The sequence below is a fragment of the Filicampus tigris genome, chromosome 2 (assembly GCF_054856515.1).
Source record: "Filicampus tigris isolate MCC_2025a chromosome 2, RoL_Ftig_1.0, whole genome shotgun sequence".
In the NCBI taxonomy this organism is placed as follows: Eukaryota; Metazoa; Chordata; class Actinopteri; order Syngnathiformes; family Syngnathidae; genus Filicampus; species Filicampus tigris.
In genome coordinates, this window is record NC_141218.1 from 1,842,292 (window position 1) to 1,862,500 (window position 20,209).

Here is a 20,209-nt window from a genome sequence, read left to right on the forward strand (position 1 = left end):
AACTTCTACAACATCATTATAGAATCTCTATTTTCATCCAGCCAGTCTTAGAACAGGATCTGACATTTAACAGCAATTATTCAACCATTATCCCCCCCAATTAGGAGCATTTCCGAATTTGTAATCCCCGAGATTACTTGCGAAGCAGATTAACGCCAGGCCTCTTTTCAATATTCATACGCAGGACCGAGAATCACGGCACACGCTTGGATATCAGATGCGTCGTCACGTTGCCGTTCGTCACCGTTTAGTAATCGCAACGGACACGATTTTCAGTCAGCGCGAATGGCAGTTTTGATTCTGGGGTATAAAAGGGCGCTGTCTTCGGCTCCCCTGGAAAAGGAGGACGTCTTTTTGGAAGCTTGTTGTCTGTGGGCGGTGGGGAGGGGCAGTCTTGAGGTTCACTCAAATGTCAGCGAGCGATGCAGTGCTGCGGTCCCAGGCGACTTGCCGAGCTTCCGCCGTGCAAATGAGAAGAGGCCGCACTGAGTGCAAAACCGTTGGAACATCGATTCCATTGTCTTGATATCCATCTTAAGGTGTACGTGTACTAGCTCCTGCTTCATCCTCACTAGTTACGATGGATTGTAATTGTAATCCATTGCAGGTGGTATATATACTGTAGAGAGGATGGAAATAGTCACCGGTGCTTAGAATTCCTTTCTTAAATAGGGTTAGACCCTAACCCACTAACCCACTCACCCTAATGGCAACAAAATACAGCAAGAAAAGGTTGGCCTCAGATGACTACTGCCAGTTAACACCCGGCACCTCAATAGTACTTCTATTGACATGCCGGCATGAACTAGTGCACAGTTCTGCCTCACTACTACCATGCAGTCGTCCTATTAGGTTGGCATCCTAGTTGCAGAAATGTCATTTAGTCGTTCTACTAGTGCACTGGACTGTACAACTGTGTGCAGGGTAGTACTTATATTTTCATAACTTTTAGCTCTTCGCTAAAAGTACTACTCCAATACAGTACAATACAATGTTACTTACATAGCACATTTTACAACAGCTACAGCTGTGACAAAGCACTTGACATACGACAACAAAACAGCAATCATAAAACAAGTGGAAGCAATAAATGAACACAAAACACCATGCGCAATAGACACCGGAAAACAGCCGAAAACTGTCCGTCTCGGGTCGGATCAAAAGCCGGAGAACAGAAATGTGTCTTCAAACGACTTTTCAAAATGGACAGAGAGGGAGGGGGCTTGCCTAACATTCAATGGAACTAGCGTACGTCGACTAGTGCACAGTTTTGCTAGTCGTCAACTAGTATCCCAAAATTCTTGAACTAATGAAGTGCATATTTGTACATGGACCTTAATATAAAAAAAGCAAAAAAGTCCAACGGCTTTCATATTTTCAGTGCACTCGTACAACGACGATCTTACTTGTAACATGTAGTAGCCCGACCAGTGTGCAGACATGTCATACATCAGCGATGTATGACTACTCCCAAGACTATTTCTACAAATAGTTCTACTAGTGCACTCAGTTGCCTTACTAGTTGACGACAAAGACATACTAGTGCACGGACCTTAACCTGGATAATAACAATATCGGATAAATGCTCAAGCAGCTTTCCAATCACAATCCTCCCGGAATTGCTCTTCCACTTCACTGGAAATGTTCGGGGGAAAAAAACTTTCAACTTTCTCTCCCAAAAAGCCAAAGCTAATGGTTTGGTTGCGAAGCATAAAAAGAGAAAGTTCTCTGTGCCTGCGTGATGCAAAAAAAAAAAAAAAAAAAAAGAATCCAATATGCTGATGCCGTCTGGCTTCATTGCAACCTTTGCGTCACATCACCCTCTTGACAATTGTTTCATCAAAAAAAAAAAAAAAAAAAAAGTCAAGCAATAAAAGCTCAAACGTGGAGGTGTGGAATTACAGCAGATCCGTGACCTGCGCCAGCCGCGGCTCGCCGTGTTCCACGTTCTCATTCGGCGGCCCGCTTCCCATCTCATCCTGCCAGAGGAGTTTCATTTACTGCCAAGACTCGCTCACACCATTTCTTTCAAAGTACATTTTTATGAGAGCGCAATTCCATTTCATTGCAAGCCCTGTACAGTAAATCCGATTTGCCCAGCATCACATGCGGTCACATTAACATGACAAAAAGTGGGCGCTTTTGCTCCCATCCCATATCATTGCCCGCCGCGCCGTCTCCATGGGACGCCCGCGGGTCCGTCGGGGGAAAAATTGGAGCGCCCGCATCATCTCACAACCATCGGCGACTTCAATAGCGTCAAAGTTTACGGCGTCATGAATCAACACCAACAATCCAGAAAGTGGGCTGCTAAGTTAGTATGGACAATACGAGTGGACAAAACACTTTTTGTCATACATGCTACAAAACGGATCTATTAAAATGTTTTGCAGGTGGAAAAAAAAAAATCATCCCCTAGCCCCTACGCATACCCCTAATTTAATTTTACATAGGGTTAGGGGTTAGGGTTGGGGGGGGCTATGTACGTGTCAATTTGAGAAAATTGTACTAAAAAAATCTATTTTATCACATTGGTTGAGATTAGGTCCATTAAGTCCACCGACAAATCCAATATCATGAAAGTTTTAAGATGAATAGTACAGTCCATAATAGTTCCCACTGGTCGAGGTGAGGCACAAGCCCCCCCCAAAAAAGAGAGAGAAATTCGGGATGGGTTTTATGTTCATTTAGTTAGTGAGTTAGTTTGACAGTAAAGTTAAAAATGTCAAAATACCTGCACCAAAATCACAAAATATGAGCACAAAACAATTCCAGACGCTTCATTTCTTGCTCTCACGCTAAAGCAAAAAAATAATAATTGGACCGAGTTTGACTTTGATCCAATTCAAACTTGTGGTGGTTTGGTCACGTGTTTTACATGTTTTGTCCTTGTGCTTCTAATTTGCATAGTAACCCCATTTCCCCATTCTCATTTAATGAGTCGCCAGTGACGCCGGTCGCAGGTCCAGAGACGCTTTCAGGCAATATAATAATATTAATAATTATCATCAATAATTCTTCGGGTGGAAAAAAAAAAAAAGCATGTTTTCTTCTTGATAATTAACTTTCCAAAATATACGTGGCGCCCCCTGCTGGTCTGGAGCGCAAAACTACAACACCGCTCCACCTTTTGATTACGTTCGTTCCCACAAGGCATGTAAGACGACTTCCCAACTCCACTCTATATTCACAGCACTCTTGTGTGACATTCCCTGACACTTATTTGGCAGCGTATGAAAAAAAAAAAAAAAAAAAAAAAAAAAAAAAAAGACCAAGGCGGGCGCACAAACACGGCGCCCCGCAGCCGGCAATCAAAAAGTTCAAAAACTCCTGTCGAAGCAAGTTTACAATGGTAACCTTCCGACGTGTGACAGTATTTACATAAAGGATTCAGGCTTGGCTGGAATATTAATGATTGATGTGAAGCGTAATGAATGATTTATAACCAAAGCCAATCAGAGGCTGACTTCTCCCAGCGCCACCTGAGGGATATTATACATTTATAACTCAAGGACATGCTGTCATTGTTTTTTTTTTTTTTTTTTGGGCCGTGCAACTTAGCGTTCGTCTCCCTCTTCATTCGACTTTGTTTTCAAAGACGCTCGCTATTGGCTGTTCAGCAGAAAAGTGCACTCAAGGGAAAACTTGTAGCCTCCTTAGCAAATGGGGGGAAGCTTATCCCTCCCGCAACAATTCAGTTCAAGACGACGTATTATGCATTTTTCACATTTTAGAAGGGCTCCCAAGGAACTTCTATCGTCTGTATACTCCCCAAATCACAGCACGCTTACCACACCCCACTTCTTGCCCAACTGAAATTATTGGGGCGTCGCAGTCTCATCCAAGTGAAAGAGCATCTAGCCTGTGCGGCATTCATGACCACGATGACTGAGTGTGAAGCGAGGGCGTTGCGACGAGGCTAGTGTTTCTTTTACTTTAGATCAACGTCAGACTAATGTGCGCAACGGTTGGGAGACAAAAGAAAAAAGAACATCTTCACTCCATACACTACATTATGCTTCGGTAGTGCATCGACAACAACGTACCCGCACCCACTTCTCGTTTTCTTGAAATTAGCCCGGGTCGTATACTGCTCAGCCAACGGCAAGTACAAATGTCGTTACCGTGGCGACAAGGGGGCGGCGTTATAGTCTCTGCGCCACATGCACAGATCTGCACACTAATTGACAAGTGTATGTATGAAGTACTGCCTCCATGGAGGGGCGGGGGGGGGGGGATGTTTTTGCCTTGACAAATGTTTCATGTAAAAAAAGGTTACTTTACACATGCAAGGCTTTATTTCCCGAATCAAGTAGGAGCTGCTCGCATAGTCGCAATGGCTGAGCTTCATAAATGAAAGCCGTACTGCATTGGCCATGCGGGAAACAAATGCATCCCACATCTTAAATGACATTTGTGATCATTTTCTGAACATAACCATATGTCTGCTCTTAAATATCCAACTGAGCAAGCATCACATTCTGACTCTCTCCATCCAACCAATAGAAAAGCGCCAAACTCAGGGGTTTGTTAATGTTGGCAAAATAAACAAAAGCAAAAAAAAAAAAACACAACGGTCAAAACTGGGTTCCACCAACGTGCCAGATTGCCCGCCTCCTTCCAGGAATTTGGTTCTTGCCAGCGCTTTGGAGCGGCCATGTTGGTCGCAGGTTAGCCCCCTCTGCCGGCTCTGTCAGGTGGGCTTTGCAGAAGGAGCGGGAGAATAAAGGAGCGCGTGACAGATCGGCAGATGGGGAAATGGATGCTGTTCGGTGCCATGCAGCTGCGACCGTAGATAACACATTCCCGGGGTTGCAAAGCGCCATAATCCCAGCCATGCTTTATAAAAGAAGAAGGCCCTTGCTAAGCCTAATGGCGCTTCCCTTGTCAAAGGGATTGGACGTGTTACAATGCAAATGTGTGCATTGCACGGGGAACTGGCTCAAATGTGACCAGTCAACTTTGCATGAGGATGTTTTAATATGGACAGTAGACATGCTCTCAAAACAGCTGGGGCCAAAATAACACAATTGTGGGTCCAAAAGGGACGGATCCAACTTTTTGAGGTTGAATGAATCAGTGAAAAACATTAGGTTCAAAATAACCCAATTATGGTGTCAAAAAGGGACCGACCCCATTTGGCTCAATTTGACCCATATTCTAGGGGATAAATGAATCAGACAAAAAGTGGTCAAATTGACTCAGGGGGGCTCGGTCCATTCTTGACCCATAATCAAGGGATGTTTTGCCCGACTCAGGGCTCCAGACTACCCCTAAAATTCGAGGCAGTGCAACTAATTTTTTTCATCAACTAGCGCATGCGTGACCATAAAGTTAGCTGATTTATTTATTTATTCATTCATTCATTCAATTCTTGAATATTTTTTGCCGCTGGGCAACTTCTGCCTCCACTCTTTGGCCCATATATGAAGTGGAAATTCTTTGCAAGTTCATTTGTGATTCATGTGCGCCCCTGAAATTCCAGATCAGGGGCCACTGTACTCCTGGTAACAAAAATTATTCTGGAGCCCTGTAACAGTTTTTAGAGAGTAAATTACATGGATGTACTTGCATATGCATTGCATACGCTAATCACAATGTGTTTTGGGCACAGGGTCGACAAGCCATACAATGCATAGAAACAACTACAGTACAATCATGAGTAATCGACATTCCCTCTTTATTTATTTGTTTTTTTAAATAAATTATGAATAGTTTAAGCCATATCTCTTCCACAAACTGTGATGTAAAAGACTTGAATATCATTTTAGACTCTTCTTACAACGGTACCTTAAAAAATAAATGGCTTAGAGATGATTTGATTATGAAAAAAATGCACCACAAGAGGTGCGCAATACTCTGCGTCATGTCAACTAACAACCCAGGCTAAACTTGGCTGATTGTCAACATATGAAGGTTGGTGTGGACAACAAAATGCCATGCAGCTCTGCGTACCTTTGGCTTTGACGACCAAACCACCGACGACAACTTTTGCATATAGTGGATATGAAAAACCTCGTCGGCCCTGTTCAAATGCCAGGATCGTGGTGATTGGGAAAAGTATGAGAATAAATCCATTTCGAATTTTTTTTCCACCATTAACCCGCAATTCTCAATTGAAAAACATGAATACTTTCGAGGACCATTAAAAAAAAAAAAAAAAAAAAAAAAATCACAGCTTAATGCTGTCAGGCGGCTCGGCTCCATCGTGCTTTGGGGCTGTTTTTCTTCATCTGGGACTGGGGACTTCCTTAGTCATGCTGGAGTCAATTATGAGCAGTTCCAAATAGCAGTCAGTGACAGGACAAAACCATCCAGGTTCTTGGTGACAGCAAAAATGTCCGCAAAAGCCAACTAGAACAGCTGAACTTTAAATAGTGGCAGATGCGTGTCCACTCCCATTTAACATGAGTTTGAATGTGATTTTACACACAGCCCCGTGCAAATTCTAAGAGGGTGTTCACACTCACACTGGTGGAAAAAAAAAAAAAGAATACTTTGAAGAGGGTGTGTAGACTATTACAATTCCTTGTATATTGCACGTCCCCATCACTTGTTTGTCACTCGAAAAGTCTCTCCGTCGTACGCATTTTAATGGCTTGTCACGTTGCCACGAGCACAGAAGGCGAACGCCGCCGTCCGAAATAACAAGCTGAGCTCGGGTCGTGACGGCGGCACGGCCCGAGAAAATGCGTCGCGAACCTGCGGCCAGATCAGCAACAACGGCTCTGTGGCTGCGCCGCCATGGCTGCCAAAAGCACTTGACATAGCCCCGCCCCGAGCCACCCGGCGCTCGCCGCTCTTCGCACAGGCTGCTCGAGAGGAGGTTGGAGGCGCAGGTTTAACCGTAAGAGGGACTAGCTTGCATGAGTCCAAGCGGGCCAGAAGGTCCGCTATCACGGCCGTCTCGTGACTTGGGCTCGCATGGCTGCTTCTAGAACGAGCTCGCTTCACGTCGTTATTGACGACGGAACTCGATGGAATGGTTGCGGCACCAAGTGGAAGCTCTTGGATCCCCAGCCCCTAACCCAATAGAGCATGCATCTTTCCTGCTGAAGAGGGGACAGAAGGGAGAAACCCCCAGAAACAAACCAGAACTGAAAGAGGCTGCACTAAGGCCCGGAAAAGCATTTCAACAGTCTGGTCAAGTCAAGTTAAGCCACCAGATTTCACATTTCACATTTCAAGATTTGTCGTCATTGTCACAGGAACAACAAAATCATGTGCGGAGCATCAACAATCTTTAATGTAAAGTGCCACAGGTGCATGGACCACAAAACTCTTGAAGTAACCCAATGTAACATCCATTTAGTGGTGACATGATTGCATCAGTATACTAACAGTCAGAGCGACATCAGAGGACGTATCAAAAAAAAATAAAGTGACGGGCAAGGACGTATTGTCAGATTCATGAAGATGAATATCCAAATATTCAATATTCAATATTGACATGAACTTCATTCCACTGCTTTTCCTTACTTGAAAAGTGGCCGGCTTCAAGCAAAAGGTCCTCTGTCCTGACTTGTTTAACACATCCACATGAAAATACCATGAAAGCAAAGCTGCAATTCTCAATTTTGGTCTGAGATTCATTTAGTGAAATCAGTGGCTGATTTAATACAATACAATACAAAACGTGATATATATTGTATACACAAAGAGTATACTGACTTGGGGAAAAAAAAAGACTGGAGCACTCAACGATATGCGCTCCTGCGCGACTTGTGTGGGAGGACGAAAACGCACCAGCAGCCGGCGCTTGAGTGGGCTTTTGTGCGATAGCGCGAGTAAAGCGGTCCCACATACATGCGTTCGCTGGGCCCTGAATTCCATAACGAGTGCTACAAGCCTGCAGCTCCAATTAAAGTCCTTTCAAGGTTGTGGAAAAATGCAACAAAATGCTGTACGTATTTAAGCAACCAACTTGCACGTTGTTCCTCACATACGCTTGACAGTTAGACCGATCACGCGTCAAAGTCGACTTTTGTTGCCATATAAGGCATCTTTCTACTCATACTTCCCTGCCCCAAACGAGGCATCGTCGAGCAGCTGTAGCACGCACGCAAGTATAAAGATGTCGTTCAGCCTAACGCCTAACCAATCTCACATGGGGGAACATTTCCAGCCAGCGGGCACAGAAATGGAACCGAGGGCGACGCAAAGGGGTGACTTGCCTTCCTCCCGTCGTGGTAATATGCTGCCCCCTACTGACAGGGAGTCCAAAACAATGTTTTGAAGCAGAAGCTGACAGTTGATTTGCATGCAATTACCACGTCTTGGGAGTTAATCACCTGTGCAAAGTGTACTTCAGCCTTGCGATTGTGACTCAACAACCTCTGAACCTGAACAATGTGGGGGAGAAACGTGTCCACAGGAATTCATTTGCCCGGCGCATTGAAAGGCTCCTAATTATCAATTGTTGCTTATGTATTACAGTAACCCGTCTGACCCTTAATTAGGGCCGCACCAATGCGAGCTGGGTTAATTCCAACTGAGGATCAATTGGGCCCAATCATTTTCGCTCCACTCCCACGGGTGACTGAATCATCAAGCATGGATTTCCACCATGCTGCTAAATGCAGAATGAAAAGCAGATCATTGTGAAAATGATTGTTTTATGGCTTGTATTGGAATTATTGGGTATCCGGAGTGCCATAAAGTGTGAAATTAAAGAACTAAGTACATATTTTGTGAGCTGAAAATGTTTCTGCGATTGTCTGAATTGTTGTTGTTGTTTTTTTTTATACTAACAGAGTGTGCACCTCTGATAAGCGGCACGTCATGTGTATTGTCCTGGTTATCAGAAGCAAATGCCAATCTGCGCAACCCACAAAATGTGATTCAACTGCTTACCTTTCGGCTTTGAAATGAGTGTTTCAGACAATGTAGCCCTTCTGTGCTTTGGAAATGGCACATCTTCACCCATAATGTATAATGTGCTGCTTATCAGAAGCTAAAGCTAATGCACCGATAACGGTCCAATCCTTGTAAGTCGCACATAATGTACGTGTTCACATCCAATACGTGACACATGCTTTATGTAAAATGTGCTGCTCATCAGAAGCTAACGCAAACGTGCAGATTAACGTCCAAATATTTTTTGCGGGTCCGGCCGTGACCCTCCACCCTTGACCCGGGTACCCTTCCGGCCGCGACCCTGCGGCCATATTCATAAACACTGTCGGCAGATGTCGCTCGCGCCGATGCGGGAGTAGAAAGAAGCCTAAAAAGAAGCCTTTCACCGAGTAGGCCGAGATGAAATTTGGCCGCCTCGTGACCACGCCAAACGCATTAGGGACGATTAGTGGGCCGGACTAAAATCCACTTCCGTCTATGCTTAGTCCAGCCCTTTTTTTAAATTTGTCAGCACCGACCCCACTCGCCCGAAAAATGGGCATCCAGGGACGGACTGCCCAGCTCTGGTATTATGTGACACTTATGAGATGCTAACTAACGGACATGTTAGCATTCACTTCTGATGAGCGTCACATGCTTGATGTACAAGTATAACGTGCTGCTCATCAGAAGCTAGTGCACCAATAAGCGTCCAGTTCTTCTCAGTCGCAGATAATGTATTATGTGCCATTTATCCGAAGCTAACTAACCGCTCACTTCTGGTAAGCGGCACTTACATAACACACTGTATAATGAGTCGCTTATCAGAAGCGCAGGCAACTATTTGTGCACAAGCAATTAAAAAGTCAATTTGACATAACATCTCCCCTCAAATTTCCACTGACAAAACAAAAAAAGCACGGATCGGTGGGCGCACATTATCGCTGATCATCTGACAAGCATCTGTACGACGAAACCGCGGAGGAAATCATACGCATTCATTTGCCTCTGCAAACGTTTCAAAATAGAGCGCAGTTTTGGCCCCATTTCGGCGGCGACTGGTTTTAAAAAATGACGCGAGTGGCAAAATGCTACAAGTTAAGATGAAAGAGCTCCTATTCCTGTTTGATTTACTAACTTTGTTTCTCTGAAATAAATGCTCAGCACACAAACTTAAGGGACCACATGGGACCTGCACGGTGAAGAAGAAGTCATTGTGCTCCTGCCTGATTAATCAGGCTCGCATGCCGACTCGGAGAGTGTTGAAAAGGGAACTGAGAGGGGGCAGGAGTGGGTGAGGACTTTCACGTTCTTGTGTCTGTGGAGAAACCACACAGCTGCAATTTGCTTTCACAAAAAATGGTTTAAATTTGTGAAAATAGCTAGTGCAATGAATGCAAGCATTAATATGGTTTATTTTGACGTAAAATCATGTTTATTTTTAATGTTGTTTTTTATTATTCAGTTATTCATGATTGTAGTCCTAGTTATTGTTTATTAACAGAGGTTTTAGTTTTGTCTAGTCTATTTTTCTTGATAAATGTGATAAATGTGCATTGATATATTTGATAATGAAATTAATACTGTGGCAAAACGAAAAAATATGAGTAAAATGGCTCATTTTGCACCCATATTTCTTTCTGCCTTGTCTGTGGGTGACCTGGCCCATCCGATCGATGACTTGTTGACTTAATTGCGTACAGTATTCAAATGACTTCTTAGTGCCACCTCCAACAAGTGAAGGTTTGACACTGAAATGGAGCGCAATTAACAATAGCGACCAGACGTTGAAACGCGTCACAGCAAACGTGTGGCAGAGCAGCACAGGTGCGTGTATCTGACTGACAGGCAGAGCCAACCATTTTCCTTTTAATAACCTCACACGCGGAGAACTTCCAAGGTGGGAAACTCACATATATGAAATTCACAACCTCAAATTCAATCACCGGCCTTATGTTAATAACAATGGAAAAAAAGCTGCTTCAAACTGTAATTAAGCCAGAGGAGTCGCCAGTCCAAGCCAAATAAAAGGATATCGCAATGAGTTTCCTTCAGGCTGCCCCGCTCCATGATGAGATGTCATTAAGCACAATGCGACTTGAACAAGAGCTGTCGCTCCAAAAAAATGCTTTATGACAGTATTACTCAGTTGATATTATGAATAACTCAAAAGGCTGCACAGAAAGGTCCAGATCGCTGCTGGCAGCGGTGGAAGTTAAAGACCAGGTAAAATGAATTCATAAATTTGTTTCTAAATACATTATACATCATTTTTTCAACAAATCTAGCTAGCTAGCTAGCTAGCTATGCCTACACCAACACATTTCCCCTTTACATAGTCCGCTGGAATGGCCGTTTTCAAGCGTCTCGTTGTTGGCCGTGAGTACACGCATGTCACGGTGGGTTAGGACAAAGCACCAGGAGGAAGGATTTTCTTTTTTTTTTTTTTTTTTTAGCTTCCCCCCCCCCTTAACTTGACTGCTAGCGTAAAGACTGGGGCTTTGAGCCAGTGTGGCTGCTTTAGAGCATCTTGTTACGACATGGAAAAGCACCACGAAGACCGGGAGCAGTCTGTCATTCTGTCGTTGAAATTTGGTAGAGTTGTACACAGCACTCTTCTCTGTGGTGTGTTAAATTCACAAAACGCTTCACAGGGAATTTAAGCATTGAGTCATTCATTGGTAACGGCAGATGGTAGAATAAGTACAAAAGACAGACATTGGTGATATATTAAAAACAAAAAAAACGTATCTACATATCACTGTGTCAAAAAAGTGATAATACAAAATGGACAATAGGAAAGTAGTAATGGGTATATTAACACCTCTGCCCTAGGACTTAGGTGCATGTTTTTTTTTTTCCAAAGTAAATCATTTGTTGTCCTATTATTTTCAAGTGTAATGTAAGATGAAATGTTACTAATGTCTTTTGGGACCACAGTTTAGGACATAAAAATGATAACTGTAGGCAATTTTCATCTTAATGCTGACAACCATTGTTGTTGCCAAAGGCCAATTTATCGGAATAAGCCCACGCAATAGTCCCATACGGCGACTTTTGTCACATACAAACAGAGCATACAACAATATTCATGGACATATACTGTCTCTGCTTTGTGGGAGTAAAGAATTTTGAAAGGGCAGCAACTGGAGCAGTACTCCATGGAGTGCCAACCTCCACAAGGGCAAAAAAAAAAAAAAAAATCGAATTTGAATCAATGGATATCACCTGGAACACATGCCAAAATCCACCATTGGGATTCATGCACGATTGATTCTGAAGTTCCATGGCAATTTTTTTCAGGACAAAGCACCGACGCTCCGCCGCGCTCCATCCGCGTGCAAAACAACGCCGGTGTCATTGTGTTTTAATGTTGATTATTATTATTGCCGTAGCTCTCGAGAGGTTTCGGTGTGGTAAATGATGAACACCGAAGCCGAGACTAGGGAGCGACGCATGGTTGCGCCGCATCCACAATTAGACATTTCATTAGCATCCATTAACATTTCATTTGATTGTGTACATGGGAGCAAGGGGAGGAGGGGTGAGGCCAGATGGTGCTTTTTACTATTGACCCGTGAATGCGCCGGCACGACTGCATCGTCACAGTGCATCAAACCGTTCAAGTCGAGAGCGGACGTGCTATCAGTCTTCGTTTTTATTGTTATTATTGCAACCATTATCACCACACCATTTTTTCCTCATCTTGTTCCTGCTCGAGTATGCTCGCTTCTATTGCCGTTTTTATGACATTTGAGTTACAACTGGAGCAAAATGACATTTTGCGCCAGGAGAACTGCTCTGTCAGGGAGTTACATTAAAACTTAACAATCATAAGCAGTCAGGTGAGGTTGTAGCTATGATCACCATCCTGATGAAGGTTGACATGGCCAAAGATAGCTTTGCCAAGCTTGTGGCCTCAAAAACCACAACGTTGCCTATAGAATGCCCCCCACTCGTTGAATTTTTCTCCTCAACTGTCAGACTGTCATTATTAAATGCTACTGGCACTGAATTATGGACGTTTGAAGACATAAAAGAAGGCAGACCCACGGACGAGCCACGGCCTTCTATGTATTCAAACTTCCATAATTCAGTGCCAGTAGCACTTGAAAAGATTCTGACAGTTCAGGAGAAAAATTAAAAGTGTTATCTTCAAAGAGAGACCAAAACTATGCCGAAACTCCAAATGGTTCAAGTGCAGCATCAAATTTACTTTGGTGCACCTTTCGTTCAGGTAAAACTGCCAGGTGGAATTGCAAAGGGCTACAGAGTGACAAGTAGTTCTGTTTGGTGATATGGTGTGTACCACACTAAACATGGACCAGAGAAACTCAAGGGGAGAGTTGTCTCAGGATTAGCTATAAAACTATAGACAAGAACATTAAAAGTGAACGCTGTAAGACCATAGGCGGGCACAGCAGAAGGAGCAGCATTGAACAGAAGCGTGAAATCATGAAGCCGAAAAAACGCCGAAATCCCCCGTTGGGCATCGCGAAAGACTCTAAATACCAGGAAGGAGAGAAACCGCGCTGGGATCTTGTGTCAGATGAATGTAGAGCGCAGCTCGGCTCCGCCTCCATACATCAACTGATAACGAGCATTTAATGGGCCGACAACATCGCCACATGACGTATCCGCCAATGAAGAATTTGGCTGAAGGCTTCTCTGTGTTGTGCTTCACCTGCATTTCAAGCATTTTCAGCGCCTCGCGCCGATGTCCACCGGCCGTTTTAGGGTGTATCGCTGACACTTTGAAGGCTCTCAGCTGGAGATGCCGGGCGGAGAATCTATTAAAACCCGCAATCATTACAAAGGTAAACGCTGACATTTCAGGCAGCCTGTTATTTTGACTGACTGCCTATTAGAGGGTGTAATGCGCCGCGCAAATGTATACTTCAAGCCTCAGCGCCTCGGAAATGGACAGGGGAGAGCGGGAAGATCAATCTGCTGGTCTTTATTTAGCAAGGTCACCCGGGGACGTGTTGCAGGTTTGCACATAGTGCAACGTCGCTGTCTGCAGAACTCTACATCTGAGCAGCGAGCTCTATTAGGAGGCAGTTTACACAATATTGCTGTTGTTTATGGAACGGATGCCTTGTAAATCCATTCTTATTGCTTCATCCGACCTCCGAGTTGCGCTGCGGCAATTTACGATCCTCCCTCGCTAGCCGACACGCTCTGCCGTCCCCAAAGTAGCCGCTAGAGCAGAACATGAAATTGGCACGACCAGACTTTTACAGTGACCTTCGGTGGAATCAAGCTGCCAAGTGCAGTCAGGGATGATCAACCATACATACAATTGTTGCCACCACGCCGTTAACGAAAGGAAAATGCACAGTGGTCACGGAAATAACTTCAATCTGCGAAAAGCAAGAACAAATAAACATTTCATCGACATGAACCAATCAAAATGTGGATCATCTCAATTATTTTAAAAAACAAACTCACGAAACAGGCCTGCATAAAGAAAAGATTGAAAATAATATGGACACAGGGGCGTGTTCCAACAAGCTCTGTCCACTAATTAGGATAACTGGTGTCTTTGTTGAAAATTGTAATCAGTCAATGGGCCTATTCAAAGGGTAACAAGTAGTCACTGCTGACGTGGTGTGTACCATAATAAACATGGATGGGAGGAAGCCAAGGCAATCCAAAACAAAATTAGAGTGAAGCGCATTCATGTAAAGGCTAAAGACCAAGCAGGTATCAATCATTTTGTCCACGTGTTTAACCCTTCCATCCTCCCAAACAGCCCAAAGAATCAACCGCTTTTGGCCACATTTTTGCTTCAATTCCATGGACACTGTGCTGCACCTTCTGGTCTGTGCTTCTTGGCCACTTGGGGGCAGTATAATACTGACAGAAACGTGCCAAGAAGAGTTTCACAGTTGACTCAGTAAGCTGCAGTGGTCTTACTTTTTTCGCAGATGCTATCCGTTAGCCCATCCGTGCGCGTTGTTTGTTAGCATTGAGCCAAGCAGGCCATCGTTATTTGAAATACAAATGCATTTGTTTGAAGAAATCTTCCCAAGTAACATTTTCCTTTTCTAATTGGGAGAAAATTGTGCTTCAATTTGATAAGATATTTTTCATTTCATTAACAGAAAGACACTCGACATTGGCTGATTTGAAGTTAAACAAGAAACAGGATGTGTAAATAGTAGGGCTGAAACAAGTCCTTGACTAACTCGGGTAGCCTTGATTAAAAAAAATGCTCGGCGGATGTGAAGGGCTCACATGAGATGGACAAAACAGGTGGATTTTACTGTTTAATTCATATTCCACAAAACGCAATGTTAATCAGAATGCCATGTTTAGAGTAGTGGGGGCAGCTTAGAACATATTCTTGTAAAGACAATTTTAGGGTTGACGTCCACTTTGAGGGTACTAAAAACAACTTGATTATGCCGACACCGTATTTTACAGAGCCTGTTGCCAGCGTTTTGGGGCGGCTCCAATGCTAGCAAGTGCTAGCAAACGATAGCTGTGCGAGAAGTGCTCAAGTGCCCCATATAGTTTCTCGAGTGCCGTCGGATTACTCTTGAAAGGCAACAGACGTAAATGACTCAGCCTGACACAGTTGCCGTTCCAAATGATCACTTTTTCATAAGCAAGTGTGTTGTTTCAGCTGGCAAAGTCGCAACGTTGTTCTGACGTGAGCTCCGTCTCAAAGACCGAGATCTATGCCCATGAGAAGAGATTTGTCTAAAATCTCACAAATATTTGGAAAATATTGTGCTGCTATGCACAGTTTAAATTAAAGTACAAAATGTTGAATGATACGATATCTGAATAGCAAAATCTTCGATAGCTGCAGCCCTAGCAAGTGCCATTACTGCCATTCTTAATCTTTGTGAAATTTTGACAAAAGGGGTTACCAAGACACCTGGGAACTGTTTGAAATTGCAAGGAAAATTCCTAATGTCTCCGTTAAAGTGCATGTCTTCACACTCGTCGATATTTTATAATCCTGCTGTGTTCCACTGCCCGGTCTCGCTTTTATGGCTGCATTGTTACGGCGACTGTTCACGGGTCACGCAGGGCCAGGCAGGCCCCTCATAAAAAGGCCACCGTTCACCAAGAACGCTGGACTTTTTTTTTTTTTGTATGGTCCTAATTGGACGTTGGCATTGCGACCACGCTGCTAGGGATTAGAACAGCGGCCCACTTGGCTGACTCCTGATGGAATACTATATACTCAAGGCTTCCCTTGTTACCCTGGAGGGTGCAGGAGTGTGTGTGTGTGCATGTGTGGGTGCGTGTGTGCGTGCGTGCGTGTGTGTGTGGGTGTCCGTCCGTGTGTGTGCAAGCGTGCGTGAGAGAGAATATCCGCTAGTGTGGTGGGGAAGTTCAGCCCAGCTCCGAAGCGATTTGTCTCAGCCAAAAGGTTCTGTTGTCCTTCACAGACGAATGGACCTCCACATTAGTGTTGTAGTGTAGAGAAAGAAGGGCCCGAAAATAAGTGTGTGAGTGTGTGCCAAAATCCAGCAGGGGGAGTATTTGGGGCAATCTAATGAGAGTTCACAGTACGCCCGAGGAGGCTGTGGGCAACTTCGCTGACCTCGCCATCACCCACCTGCGCTGACATCAAAAGCTAGCCCTGTAGACCTATTTATTCCTCTATAGGTGTCGGAATGTGTTTAGGCCAGCAGAGCGGTGCCGAGGGCCCAAAAGGAATCCGATGAACAAGCACAAACGCGCTTCAGATGTTATCACAAACACAAAATGTGTAAGTCATGTTTAAGAGGTGGATTTTTCCGGAGCGGCCTGAACCGGGTTTCTTCAATACGTCTGGTAAAGGAGGATTTCCAACGTGAGCTGACCCTAACCCGAGATTTCTTACGGAATTCACAAGACAAGGTTTGTGATCAGGTTTTCGGATCACCTCTGGTAAAACGGCATTTTGAACAATTACTGATGCTAACCCGAATTCACAAAAGACAGGAAGTCTAGTCTTGTGCTTGGGGTTTCTTTTAATCTGTGGAAGAACAGGATTTCTAATGTCAAATAACCTCAACCCAATCGTATCCCTTACCAAGAGGATCTTTCCCTGCAACCTGGAATGGACATCAACACTAGAAGTGTGCGTTTTGATGCAACCGCCCGCTGAGGACTTGCATGCGCAGGACAGAAAGATTGCCCGCAATTTGAAAAACAAATCATCTTTTTTTCATAAAAATGCCATGAATTAGCCCTTGAGTGCTTTTGTTCAATTGGCTGGTGATTCTCGCTTGGTGGAGTAGTAGCATAATAGGCAGGGCGCAAAACAAGGTGGGAGGACAGCATAATCGTCCTCACATTGGCCGGGGTAATTCGAAGTGCCTCACGCTTTCGGAGACAAGCCGAGGCTCCTTTTGCCCGAACGGTCAGCCTTGACAGAAAGATCGGAAAAGTTTTGGGGTTTTTTGTTCTTTTTCTTTCAAGAAATGGAGCAAATAATAAGCAGCTGGCGTGCAACTTCAATGTTAAGTTATTGTTGTCCTAATCTGTTGTCCTGTCCTGTTTCATAACAACACCAGTGCGGCATGAGAAGGCGTACAATTTCGCCAAACTGCTGAGGTTTCGAGTAGAGAAACGTAGAGACGAAGCAGTAATGGTCCCTAAGTAGCTGATAATCACACTCTCCCCAGAGGGTCTTTGAAAGACCATCATTAGCCAAGCAGAGACCAATGACGGACAATAGCAAATCATCGTGGACAACTCTTCACAGCATAGGTGGAGAGCGACTAATGGCCTTTGCCAGAGAGCACCGTCACCACAAACAACCTGTGTTTGTTCACAGTCTATCTTTAGAAGCACTTCAGCCAGGCCGCGGCTGGGTGGCGTTTTTAGAATGGAGGGCGGCCATGCCGCTATTTGCTGGTCAAGTCAAACTCAATTAATTGTGTTCAGAGCTGAGTGCTGTCACAGAAATTGCACAAAGACGCCGAGTGTTGTCTAAAGAGAAAGCATGAAAAGGGAGGGGATTTTTTTTTTTTTTTCTGGCAAAAGGGCAAGCAAAGGCAGCTTTTAAAAGGCACTCACCAAACCATTAGACGTCAGAGTGAGTGAATCATGACAATGAAGTTAAATGTCACGATGATTCCCAATGAAAAGCACTCAACTTTCCCAATCAAACTGCATCCAAACTGGATTATAAAACCACATTTGTTTTGAAAAGGACCCTGCACTCACTTTTACATGTCATACCTTTGACATGATCAAATGTTGGCTCAAAATGGCTGCCTTCCTGCCCAATTTCGGACTTTTATGTTACGGTAAAGTTGTCCTCACAATTTTGTGTCACTCTGGGAAATTGGTGTCGAAGGGAATACATTTTTTCTACATTTTCGGGCCCCCTTTTCATGGAATTTACCAACAAAATGGCTGCATTCGTTCAATTTTGGGCATGGCATCCTGTCATGATAGTTGAAGTTGTCCATCCAAATTCGTGTCACTCTGGGAAAACGGTCTTGAGGGAACTCATTTTTTCCATCTTTCCAGGCCTCCTTTTCATGGAATTTACCAGTAAAATGGCTGCTACAAACCAAAATGGCCGCCTTCCTGTTCAATTTCAGGCATGGGTCCTTGAAACTTTTTCGTGCATCCTGTTATGATAAAGAGATCCACCCAGTTTCATGTCTCCATGGGAAATTTGCTGTTGCGTGAATCATTTTTTCGACATGTCCAAGCCCCCTTTTCATGGAATTTACCAACAAAATGGCAGCTTCTAGCCAACATGGCTGTCTTCCAGTTCAATTTCTGGCATGGGTCCTTAAGACTTTTTCCAGCATCTTGTTATGATAGATATGTTTTACCAAATTTTGTCAGTCGGGTAAACTGGTGACAGGCGCTAATTTTCTTTCAAATTTTCCAGGCCCCTTATTTGCTGGAATTGACTCCAAAATGTCCGCTTCAAACCAAAATGCTGCCGTGCAGTTGAACTTGGAGCGTGGGTCCTCGAGACTTTTGTATTCCGTTTTGATAGGCACGTCAACCAAATTTGAATGTTGATTCGGGAAACTAGTGCCCGGACGACAAATATTTTCAAACTTTCCAGGCCAGTCAAAGACATTTGGTTCATGAACACACCGTGCGACAGAGTTGCCTTCTGTTGGTTGAGCAAAGCGTGAGAATATTATTGCTAATTGCCGTTAATTAATTCCATTCATCTGTTTCCTGCTTACATGTATATTAGCTTGATCTGCAATGCTCGCAATTCTATTAAGACGTGCACCTCATTAATTATATGTTACAGAGAAACGCAATCAGAATTCCCTCCATTGAACATTACGGGCAAATTTAATCATAAATGAATACCGAGGCTCAATGGAGTGGCTCCGGTTCAATTAGGTGAGAATTATTTGACATGTTTATTTGTGCCAAGGACACTGACTCGCTTGTCCTGTAAACCCCCCCCCCCACACCCCTGAGATGATCTGAAGTTTACAGCTGCGTAAAGCTAATGATCAAGTCGCTCTTCAGTGTGTTCATTTATTGTTTTGGACTCTCGTTTGAGAGACAAGCCAACCAACTTCACCCAAAAACCAAGTACGTGCCGCCAATTTGCGCACCCAACAAGAAAAGTCAACGCGGTTCAGTTTACCTTTATTGGCTTGTACATGACTGTTTCAGACAGCACTCCAGAGATCCAACAAAAGTCAAGTTTCCATAATATACATTCAAGGTATTAGGTTGCCTTAAAAAATGTCATCCCCCTAAATGAGAGTGCCTATCTTTTACTTTTCGGGAGCTCTTTTCAATCATTTCCAATCATTTTCTGAGAATAAACAGCATATTTGTATGCAGGGCGCAAATCCAAGCTGGCTCCCTTTCGCGCTCTGTAAAACTCAGCACTTTTTCTCCAATTTATTGCAGATTGGCAGATTGTTTTAGTGTTAAATCAGCTCGGGAACACTGTCACACCTGCCTCTTTTTACATTTATTTATTTGAACTCCATGCAGGAAAGCCGCGTTGTGAAATTCGCAATCTCTTGGCGGCGCACACAAACGCAACCAATAAGCTCATTTACGCCAGAAAACAAACATCCCAGAACCTGCTTGGATTGGCCTCAATGTGCCATTTTCAGCGCGCTTGTCCGTACTTTAGCGCAGAAATATGGATGATTCTGCCTGAGCGGCCTTCAAAAGCGAGACGACAGTAGCTCCTGCCGGCGTGGCGTGCCTTGGAAACCTGAAGGCGACCAGAAGGATGTCAAGTAATTCTGGGTTAAGGCGTGTGGTCAGATGGAAATCCTGCTCAGATTGCAAAGCGGCGTGGCCGGCTGTCCATCCTCTTCCGACGGGGCCCGTCCGCGACACGAGATGAACTGCCAAACGTATGGAGAGGCTGATCGGGGATGACAGGCGGGCACAGGTAAGCACATTCCGT

The 20,209-nt window shown here is 44.1% G+C and overlaps 1 long non-coding RNA gene across 10 annotated transcripts in view; it reads right to left on the bottom strand.

Annotated features, from left to right (window-relative positions):
* LOC147150765 (uncharacterized) overlaps positions 1-20,209 on the bottom strand; it is a 495,403-nt gene that overhangs the window by 454,611 nt on the left and 20,583 nt on the right. For 3 of the 10 annotated variants that reach the window (XR_015085806.1, XR_015085808.1, XR_015085807.1), the window contains one exon: positions 19,437-20,167. The exons of 6 other annotated variants lie outside the window; for them this stretch is intronic. This is a non-coding gene — a long non-coding RNA (uncharacterized LOC147150765). Of the gene's footprint in view, positions 1-19,436; positions 20,168-20,209 lie in introns of those variants that run through there. One more of the 10 variants, XR_015085809.1, reaches the window with a different exon arrangement.